General features: G+C 31.6%; 1 protein-coding gene across 2 annotated transcripts in view; it reads left to right on the plus strand.

The window, feature by feature from the left end:
- The first annotated feature begins 738 nt into the window (after positions 1 to 738).
- LOC108693260 overlaps positions 739 to 11,546 on the plus strand; it is a 170,671-nt gene continuing 159,863 nt past the window's right edge. For both annotated transcript variants that reach the window (XM_018202117.1, XM_018202118.1), the window contains exon 1: positions 739 to 1,283. The gene's annotated coding sequence lies outside the window, so the exon portion shown is untranslated. The remainder of the gene's footprint in view (positions 1,284 to 11,546) is intronic.

Below are 11,546 nucleotides of genomic sequence, written 5' to 3' on the forward strand. Positions count from 1 at the left end.
TTTCGTTTTTAAAGTACAGTTTATCATTTAATTACACATATTTCTTCATTCTTCTAAAACTTGATATTATCATACGAATATATACATATATATTTGAGTATTCTTTGTTATTTAATTGGTTGTATACATTTTGAGTTATGCAAAGTTAATGGCATTTCGCTAATGTGGCTTCCTAAGTAATTGTTGATTGCTCACGGCCTCTCTCTCTCTCTCTCTCTCTCTCTCTCAAAGATTTCATAAAATAATTATTCCACAAATCGATCAGAGCTCTGTTAATCTATAGTTTATGTTGCATGTACTATAGATTTTTAGTATTACGTAACCTACGTACCTGTATACGGAAGAAGTTATACGTATGTTTATATAATTTGGATACGTTTTGTACTTAATTTTTTTATTATTTTTGTAACCAAATGCTTTTTTAAACAAAATTAATTTTTCAAATCTATTTTTATGGAAAGCCGTCCTTGTTTCTCGTCGAGCCATTACGCGTACTACCACATTTTTATAGTGTCCTAAATATTAAATGTAATTCGTAATTTTGAGTCTAGAGTTAATTGAACAAATAACATTTTGACAAACGTATTTGTTAAATTTTACATTTAAATATTGATTATTAATGAAGTTATTGTATAAAATGTAAATGTGATGTCGTAATAGCACCTCCTTCTCTATCAATACGCAAAGGAGAGCGTAAATAAACAAGGATGAAGAATGATTGGGAGTCCGGGATGTCCGTCTCGATTGAGCGCCACTGAGGTCTCGCCGATTTCCCCTCCCTCCTAGTCGTCCTGCACCCACTATTGGCCCCGCTGGCTGGCGCGTCTCACTTCTCGCTGCCAGTGGCTGGCTGCTAGTCGGTGGCGGGCGCTCATAGAGTATGTATCGTTTATTGCGCTCGAAGGCCAGCATTCTTCTTCCTCCTTTCTCATCGTCTCTCCGCTTCATGTACGTCATTCGCGCGTTCGTATCACGACGATAGTGATCTACAGCCTGACATTACGCGACGCACATCGTCGGCACGTGCCGGCGTCGGAGTCCGGAGATCGGCCGTGACGATTCGAATTTTTCGGAGCACACACGACGTCACGACTCACGACCCCGGATCGGCGCGCTCCACTCTTGCTCCTCGCATCGGTGCGTTTGTTTTGACATGTGTGTAGGCTGCCATATTGGATTACCGCATCGCTGCTGTTGCTGTCGCCGTCGTAGTCGTCGTCATCGTCATCATCACCACTGCAGAGCACCCGGGCGTGAGACACGACTTTCGCGCTAAAAAAAAGGTGAGGAAGAACGACGAGAGCGCGCGCGCGCGACATCGGCGCGACGACGCGCCGAGGCGTCGTCCTCCATCCTCTACGTGTACGCACGTAAACGAAAGTACGGCGTTTTCGGGCTCGCTCAATAACGAGCGTCGTCGTCCTCGTCGTCGTCGTCGTCGTCGTCGTCGTCGTCGTCGTCGTCGTCGTCATCGCCACCGTTGCCGAAGCGCGCTTTTTTTCATCGCGTTCCCTATTCGGCGCGAGCACTCGACGCATTCGACGATATGTACGCGCGTTTAAATCGAGGTCTCTCGCTAGCTTCTAGCGTGTGTTACGCTAATGATGTCAGATTTTGATTCGATGTACATCGAGAATCGATTCTTTTTCACACTCAAGAATCCAATTGTCAGCCAATTCTGAGAAATTTGATTTATCATCGCTTCCTTTTTAGTTAGAATCGAGGAGAGATGATAGAGATAGTTTTGCAGTACCGTATATCCAGATACGATGAATGCTAAAGTCACGTTATTTAGTGGAAAGTCGAACTGCGCATGCGCAGTTTTGATTTTTCATTAAATAACGTGACTTTAGCGTTCATCGCATCTGGATATACGGTATTGCAAAAATTCCCCAATGTGATCGTCAAACGATTGAATATATGATAGATTATCTTATCTGTAGAATCAACCAATTACATTCAACATGTCTCTCCACGAGAATCCCATCTAGAAATCGAGACAGACAGTAAAAAGCTGTTCACAAATGGAAAGAAATAGCTGACAACAATTATACGATAGACGAATGAATAGGATAAAAAGAAATATCCACTTATTTTTATTTATTGCGCTACATTATTCTTCCTTTGAAAGTCGTGCTTTCTTCTCGTATTTTCTTTTTTGTTCTTTGTGTTCAAAAATATTTTGTTCAATAATAATTGAAAATTGTGTTCAATAATAACAAGCTCAATATAACTCGATTCTTTGGAATCAATTATAAAAATTGTGGCCTCAAAAATAAATCGATTCTTAGGAATCGATTCATTTTTCAAAAAATGGCATCACTAGATCACTAGCTTTTTGTGGAACGAGAAGTGGAGCTGAGCGAAACTTTTCATCGCGCGATATTCACGGCGAGACACCGAATGGATTGCAATTTACACCAGTTGCTTCTAATCAGTCTTCCATGATTTTCGTATGTAGATAGATATTAATTTATTACGTGCTCCAGAATGGCTCTGTAAACTTTGGCTCTGAGAAAAGAACCAAAAATACGAGAAAAAGCTGTAATAAAACTGTAGATAAGCACAGAGGTTTATAGAACTGAAAAGTGTATTTGCAAAAGTGCATTTGTTTACATATAAATATAATAATAAACACAATAACACTTCCAAATTCAACAAACAGATTGATAGTTAAAAAGAAAGATATATGTTAGAAGTCGGCACGATAAATAATTAAATAAATAACCGCGTTATTTATGTGATAAAGCTCGAAACAATTGAAAAGTACAACAGGAACAGGAAATAACAGATTTCAACCTATCAGAATATGTGGTTTCTGATAGGTTGAAATCTGTTATTCGGGTGACTCAGCCGAAGATAATTATAAAATTTTATTTTAAAAGCGCTCGGAAGAGTTGTGACATGGAAATGAACTGATAAGATATTTCGCAGGTAAATAGGCATTTTAAATTTTAACATCAAGCTGTTCGAATAGTATAGTTCATTTTGAAAGTACATAGTTTCAATTTATATACATATAAACATTGCAATAATAGGACTTTCAAATTCAACAAACAAATTAACAGTTTTAGAAAAAAAAGAGCGTTAGAAATCGGCGTAAATAATGCGCAAATTGCAATACAAACACTTTAATAATTGAACAACATATGAAATTAAAGTCGCAAATTTTAATTAGCCGGATAATATATAAATGTGTACGTTTTGACTTCATTATCAACACATAATTAATAATTAGAATAAAAAACCATCATAAAAGATTCATATCAATCATTCATGTGAATTGTCGTGTATTGTGCTACGATCTTATGAATGAGGTAAAAAATTGATTTGAATTCTTCAAAGGAAAGAAATGTTGATTACCACAGTTACAACATTATACGGAGTCACTTCAAATTCAAGTTCACAGCATATCATTATACATAACGTATAATGTTCAGAAGTCATTAATTAATAATAATTAATATAAATAGTCAGGTATAAGTCACAAATTAATATAAAATAAATTAACAATATGAACATAATTAGATTAATACCAAGATGATCCATATTGATTGGCAACTAATGGGCTTACAAATAAATATTATTAAAACGATCTATTTAGACGCAATATTTTTTTTTAACAATCACTTATTCCTTTTTTTATTAATTTGAAAATTCTTTCCCAAAACGCATTAATACGCATCTGTGAAGTTTATACTAAGAACGAAAAAAATTTTTTTAATCGAGATTTTTATTATTCTTGATTAGAGGTTGAGTTGCCTCCTCTTATTTGTATTTTTACGTAAAAATAAATTTTTAGTGCATAAATGAAAATAAGAGGAATAATCTACAATGGCTTTGACATATGATATCAAAGTCATGATTCCAAGCAAAAAATTTTTCAAATTCAATTCAAAAGATTTTTAGCCGTCAGTCGGACACCTTAGATAGAATGCAAATGCCGACAGTACCGTAACTTTCAAACCTCTTAACTCGAAAAATGTACTTAATGAAAAAATACTTTATTATAGCGTTTTAGAAAACTCTTGAAACAAACTACAAGAATATGCAGTAAAAAATGGGAGATTCCATTCAAACAAGTTTATGCAACCTTGACCTGATCTTAAGGACATCTTTTTAAGGTCAACGAAGGTCACCATCTTCTTTTCCTCTTGAAATCATAAAATTTTTTGAAAGATTTGAAAAAATATTTTTTTATCCTGAGATATTTGCGTATATTAATTTAAATGATTCCATGTGTGTATGTGTACATATACATTATACATATATTTGTTTTACGTGACAAAACCTTGTTGAGTTTGTGCATTTTGGCTGAATCTATGAGATTCGTGTATCGAGTAGTTCCAGATGCATTGAAGTTCAGTGCTGCTATTTTTGATTATTACGGGTTAAGAGAACGAGAGAAGTGAATGCTCTCTTTCGCGACAGTGGTAACTGGAATTCGTTCCAATATAACCCCCTTGAAAGAGAAAGGAGAGAGGAGCGAGAAAGAGAGAGAAAGAGAGAGAGAGAGAGAGAGAGAGAGAGAGAGAGAGAGAGAGAGAGAGAGAAATATTTATTAAACGCTCCAAGACGTAATTCTTTCAAACACACTGTAATTTACATAAATTGACTAGATACAAAAAAAGAAAATTTAATAGAGGGAGAGAGAATTGATATTTATTAAGTAATCTTCGGGGTATAATCCCTTCAAGTGCACAATAATTTATAATATATATCTTGACTAAATACGAAAGAAGAAAATTTAAGAAACAGAATGAGAGATAGGGACGGAGAGGGAGAGAACTCGTAATACACTCAGCTTACATAACGCAATTACCTCGGTGATTTGTAATGATGATGTGAATCACACCTCTCGCTCAGATGCGAGTCGCGCGCAACGCATACATTGGCTGCGGCGGATGTTGACGACGTATTATAGGAGAATAAGTGATATCATTCACGAAGGCACGACTCTTGGTGGACGAGCTGCGTTTCCCGCTGTGCGTCATTCTACACGTATCGAACGAATTGATAATTATCTTGTAAGCAAACTGTTTATATGTAGAAATAAAACTTGATTGTTGTATCGTGAAATTTGGAGACGTGTTCTCAACTTAATTTTTTGGGTAATCAAATACGTACACAGAAAAACATCATTCTATTGCCAAGAAAAACAATTATTCATTTTATTTTTCTTCTTTTAAGTAATAGTTACTTTCAATCAAAAATATTTTCTCGCTAATAGTCTTAAAATGTATTTATCTCAAGTTTTAGATAATACTCAATATCAGGTACTCAAAATAAGAATTTATTCTTATTTTGAAGTATATTATAAAATTTTATCAAAGAAAAGTCAGATTTGATTAACTTGAATATTTAATAATATATTGATGTAAGAAAATTTTATTTGGTCAGAAAAATTTGGTATATTTCTTTCAATTCTATACAGATTTAGGAAAAGCGAAACTAGTTTAGAAACAAGAAATTTTTTTCTTGTTTGAAGTAATTCATATTTTCAATTATATATATTAATTACATATTTAAATAAATGTTTATTTTGGGATCAAATTGTGCATGCAACATGACTTTTATATTATTCTATAATGGTGTTTTTTCATATAATATTTATCTTAATTATTTTGAATTAATAAATATCAGCATATTATTTCGTTTCCATATAATTTCATCAAATAATAATATGAAACTGTCATCATAAAATTAAAAATGATTACAATAGGAAATATATTGTTGGCAATGACTCGATCACAAGCGTGGCGATTAGCTCAGCGTAAATGTATTAAGTTTATCATTCTAAGGGATCGTAGGTTCAAATCTTGCCGGCAATGCGATGTGTTTTTTAATAATTACTTGTAATTAATAAGAATATGAGTATGCGAAACAGTAAAAATATAAATTAAATTGGAAAAATAAAAAGCAATAATAACAAAAAAATTATTTTTTTCGTTAAGATATAATTGCAATTTTCTTATTACAAGTAAATATGATATTTGATTGAAGTAAAGGAAGAATTCTTCTTAAGTAAATCGAATTTTTTATTTAATTTAATATTCTTGATTGAAAATATTAAATTTTCTAGAATTCAGAATATACTTTGAGTAAATCGGATGCTTGTGATGAACTTAAAATAGATTTGCAGATATATGAAATACTTTTGAAATACTTGGAAGAAGTCAGTATTATTTGTGTACAATATATATTTTTCTGTGTGTACGCTCGAATCTCTATCGTGCTAAAGATTTTCCTCACAAAAAAAAACTTTCGCCGGTAAATTTCTGATTTAATGGTATCGATTTAATGGTATCAAGTTAAAAGGGAAAAAAAGAGAGAAAAGAAGACGCTGGTCTAACAATAAATGCAACGATCGATTAACGTTCAAACGAGAGAACGAAAGAAGCTTTTCTTCGTCATGATTTTTTTATATCGATTTGCATGCAGTTAACGCTAACATATTTTTTTCCCTTATGAGGCTTATCCAACGGATAGAAATAAAGGAAATCGTAAGCGATCGTGGCTTAAAATTAGACTTGGTACACACAAGCGTACGTCCGATTCATTTGCGACGGGTCGTATTCATGTTTCTTTCCCGTGGTCACTCCGTTTCACTACGGGAACAAAGGAAAGCCAACGAGCCTGAAAACGAGACGGAGAGGAGGAAGTAGAGACATGTAGTACGTACACAGCATGCGCTCGTTTCGTGCGTGACGAAAGGGCGCGAAAGGGTCGCGAAGACGCAGCTGTTCACTCGGGGTTCATATTCGGATTTTAAGTATAAATTCGTTTGCCCGCCACGTAATCCCGTAATCCCTATAATCAAGCCGTCATAAAAGGTTTCGGCGTTCACACGTTTCGCCTGGTCGTGAATGCAAAAAAGGCGAAATATCGTAATGTACAGAGAGAGGATACACATGTAATATTATGGAGAAAAATTGTAGAGAATAATATTACAACTAGTAAAAATATTCCGGCTACTTTTGCCGAATTTCTGACAACTTCACTTACCTGAAAGTATAAAGTATCGTAAGTGTAAGGTAAAAATTTATAACAGTAAATCTATCAAGTAATTATTCTTATAGTAAAGTAAATCATACTATTCTCAAGACTGTAAGCGCGAACAACTCGAATTTTAGACACTTGCACTTACTACACAGTAAAAAAAAGTAAATTTTGTCAGCGCTAAGGCAAAAAATACTTGTCGATAAAATTAATTCTATGTATGGTAATTTATAGATTTATTTTATTTACAGAATGTATAAAGTACCTTGCAGTGTGATTATATACTATATAACGATCGCTCATTTATGAGAAAAGTAAAGTAAATTTTACACAAGTGGACGTCTGTCCCTAAATGGGCCTGTCAGTTCTATAAAATTTACTAAAATTCTAACGCATATTACATTTTTTCTCCATGGGAGAATAGGAATAGGAGATAAGGAATACATTACATTATTTTCGTAAAAATTGATCATTATCTCACATATCATTGTTTGTCTTCGCTGTTCGTAAAGATAAAATTTTATTACTTTACTTGAATTTACTCATTGGAATTTTGAGATGTGTTCTCGACTTATTTTATGTCAGTGTATCAGTGTATCTCTACATGCTGATCTGAACTATTGCACAAAGATTTTCTCACGAACTTTTGAAAGGTTACGTTACTATACTTAATACAGAGGAATTAATGTTTGAATTACATAAGCTGAATTAGAGAAAGTATTATATATACTTCACTATCGTTTATAAATTTGGGAATGCTTGCGATTTTTTCGTATCTCACGAAAAGTTAAATATATCGGTGATAAATATAATTGCAGAGAAATTTTTGAAAATGCATTTTAAAGAGAAGAGATAGACCTGTATTTTTACTTTTTAATTTTATTTGTATGATATTTCGTTCGTTTCCTAAATTACATAAAATTGAAAATTGATATATTTCCAATATTTTTGTTGTTGTGTTACTTTGAAGAGCTTTAGCTTGATGAAATTCATCAAATCATTGAACAAAAAATCAATGAAAAAAATTGTTGCCATGATTTTTCACAATAACTAAATTTCTTATATAAAAATCTTCAGAAAATATTTTTTACAAAATGTTTTTTTATAAATCGTTTTTATAAAATGTTTTTAACTTTTTTAATGAAATTAGAGAATTTATAGAAAAAAAGAAGAGAAAAAAATTTATGTTACTGTGTTCTCGATTTATATTTCTTCTTTTTTGAAGATATTTTTAACTTAACTTTTCGTGAAATGTGAAAAAATAGTGAAATTATGAATGGTAGCGTATTTAGGATGAATAAACGATATCTTTGTAATTTAATGAAAATGTTATGAATGGCGAAAAAGCTGCAGGAAAATAAAGATTATAAAATGACTAGAAAAAGACACGATATAATTAACCAAATATGTGCATTTGCTTTATATCATGTTGATTAAACTATTAATTTCATGTAACGAATTTTAATAGTCATTTTCAAGTAATAAATTGCTAAGTCGCGTAATAAATTGATAAAGTAAGTGAGGAATATTTTAATTCTTTCATATCTTCGGTTTTTCTAAAAGAGAGATGATTTAATATGAAGACAGTTTTATAGGTTTTTGAAGGCGTTTATTTTAAATTTACTATCAAAATTTAAAATCAAAATGATGAATTCAAGATCATGAAAAGCTGAATTATCGGTACATTTCAAATAGCTTTCAAATTTGATTTTTTAAATATATATTATATTGTTACGCGCGCGCGTGAAATGCGTCCTATAAATACATTCACACACTACTATTTAATCTAAAATGTATTTAGAACAGTAAAAGTTCTCTAAATGAATGTGGATTGCGCACACTTCGATTACATTATATATAATAAACTATTATAATATTTATCATAATAAAGTAATCATATTTAAATAAAATTTTTAAGTTTAATATAATTAGCATCAATTCTATGATTTTTCAGCATAGTATCTATTATTTTTCACTATCAAAAAGTTTGATTTTTAAAAAAGTTTAAATATAATAATTATATTTTGCTAAAAATATTATTTCAAAGTGTGCGAATCTTTTACATGTAGGTTGAATCTTGTTTAAAACAAATCAAGATAAAATCGATAAGATTACTTGTTTAACTTTTTGCGAACCAGGTGAAAAATCAACATGGATCATATATCTCACATCCCATGCTTATCATAAATATATTATAGTTTAGTATGAGTGGTAACAATGCACTGCAGTTGCACGAAACTGGCAACATGCGCGCGTACTTTTTAAGAAGTTATAGAAATTCATCTTGCTAAGGTATGTCACACTCCACCTGATTCCCGAAGAGTTCAAAGTTATGATTTTTTTTTCGTAGGTAGAATATATGTCTCGGAGAGTCTACGAAAGGGTTAAGAAGAAGAAGAAGATAATTCGCTAACATTCGTTATGGACGGGACAATGAAGTTGCCAACAGTAGCTAGTGTTTCTTTTGAGTTCTATAAAAGTTTTACAAAAGTCACAGATGGAGACAATTCACATCTCGAAAGATTGTGAGGAGACAAAATCCATGTTATTCCTCTACTTTATATTATTCGCTCTCCCTAACCGCAACAGCTGAAAGTTTTATGAGAAATGCGAGATAGGAATCTATAATGAAGGATACATGATTATATAATCGTTAACATTTAATGTATTTCATATAATTCTGTAATACATCGAAAATGCACATGAGAGAAAGATTGATTTTAAACGCATACACTTTTTATATGACGTGCGTTAAAATCGTATTCTTGGGATTATTCCTAAACATTTTATGTGCAATATCTTTGCTGAGATAATAAAACGGAAATATATATATCTATATATGTATAGAATTAGCTCGAAAGAAGAAAGAGTATCTACCATTTTCGATATTTTCGTGTTTCTCGAGTGTTGCGCAAACGTTGCTCCTATAACATCCCTCTTGCAAAAGCAACATAAAAACATTGAACGTGACCCGATTCATTCAGGTTATTCATAGCGACACACAGGATAAAGTCTTCCGATGTAGTGTGTCAAACGCATATTCGTGCACGACGTACGTGTGCCTCGACGCCTTGACTGAATAACAGATTGAGGATGACGTAAGCTTGTAAGAGATCCAAAAGAGTTAATTTTTTTTCATCGTCGATTATCGCCTAAACAATATGCTTGCCTATGTCTAACTTCATTTCATCGTCTTTAGACTATAAAAGATAATTTGATCTTGGCGTTATTCAGTTTGGCAATGAAAGAATTACTTGAATCTTCATCAAAATTTAATATGAAGTTACATATTTGATTTCATTAATTTAGTTTTTAAGAAAAAGACCTAATTAATAGGAAATGCTGGAAATTGAAATTTCTCTCGGTTATATTAAAGTTTCTCCTTTCGTTTCTCTCTTCCTCTCCTCCTTTTCCTTTTCTCTCTCTCTCTCTCTCTCTCTCTCTCTCTCGCTTTAACGAGAAAGATTAAGGGTTAATTTTGCTTTGCCTCAGACCGCAAACTTTATGAATGTGTACCAACTGACTACGAAGCCGCGAGGCAGTAAACGCTCTTGGGGATTTTGTCTTTTAACATCCTAAATTCGTGCGCGCGTAATGGAAGATAAAAGAATTTATTAAAGAAACTTTTCTCAGATTAGAAATTCATCTTTTGTCTCACTACGCTTTTCAATGAAGTTTGATTAATTTTTTGTTCGCTTGTTACGCTCGATTCGATTAGCTGATTCTACAAAATCGATCTTTTTTTACCAAATTTTCAAGAAGTAAATTTTCAAAAAGTAAAATATTCTTTTTCAGTTTGAAATGATAAAGAAATGTGAGCATTTTATTAAAGTTTTTATTAGAAATTGCTAAACATATACATAATATTATTGAATAACAATAACAATTCCTTGGTTTTTTTTTTTAAGAGAGCTCGATCAAATAGTCGAAAGATTTATAATTTATAAGATGTGAAGTTTAAAAAAAACAACTCAACATGAATATTTGAGAGAATATATAATATGTTTCACGCAATAACTTCTGCGATTGGCTTTTAAATACTCTATCATTTTATATTTTTAATTTATATTATTTAGAGCCCTTTATTATTTTTATTGTTTAATAATAACTAATAATACTAATATCTAAAAATATTCTATCTTTTATATAAGGGAAATCGAGTAAGGCTAATTATCGTATGCCATACAGGATTGATTGTTGAAAATAAAATTGATTGAGCTTATAGCTCAATCAATAGATTTAATCTCTTTAGATCGATTCGTTTTATAGAATATGTTTATGAATATAATATTTTATACATATAGGCACATATTGCCTTTTATTTTTCGTATAGAAACTGTAGTACATAAGCGAATTATATATTTATCAAAATAACTTTTAACTTACTTTACTTAAATCACTTGTTTGATCAATGTTATATTCAAAAGCAATATTTTTTTAATATCTAAGGAATGTAGTTATATTATAACATATATAATGTTTTAAAAAAAAAATATATATATATGTATATACTAAATTAAGAAAGTAATTGGACTCCTTACAATTGT

The sequence above is a fragment of the Atta colombica genome, unplaced genomic scaffold (assembly GCF_001594045.1).
Source record: "Atta colombica isolate Treedump-2 unplaced genomic scaffold, Acol1.0 scaffold89, whole genome shotgun sequence".
NCBI lineage: Eukaryota > Metazoa > Arthropoda > Insecta > Hymenoptera > Formicidae > Atta > Atta colombica.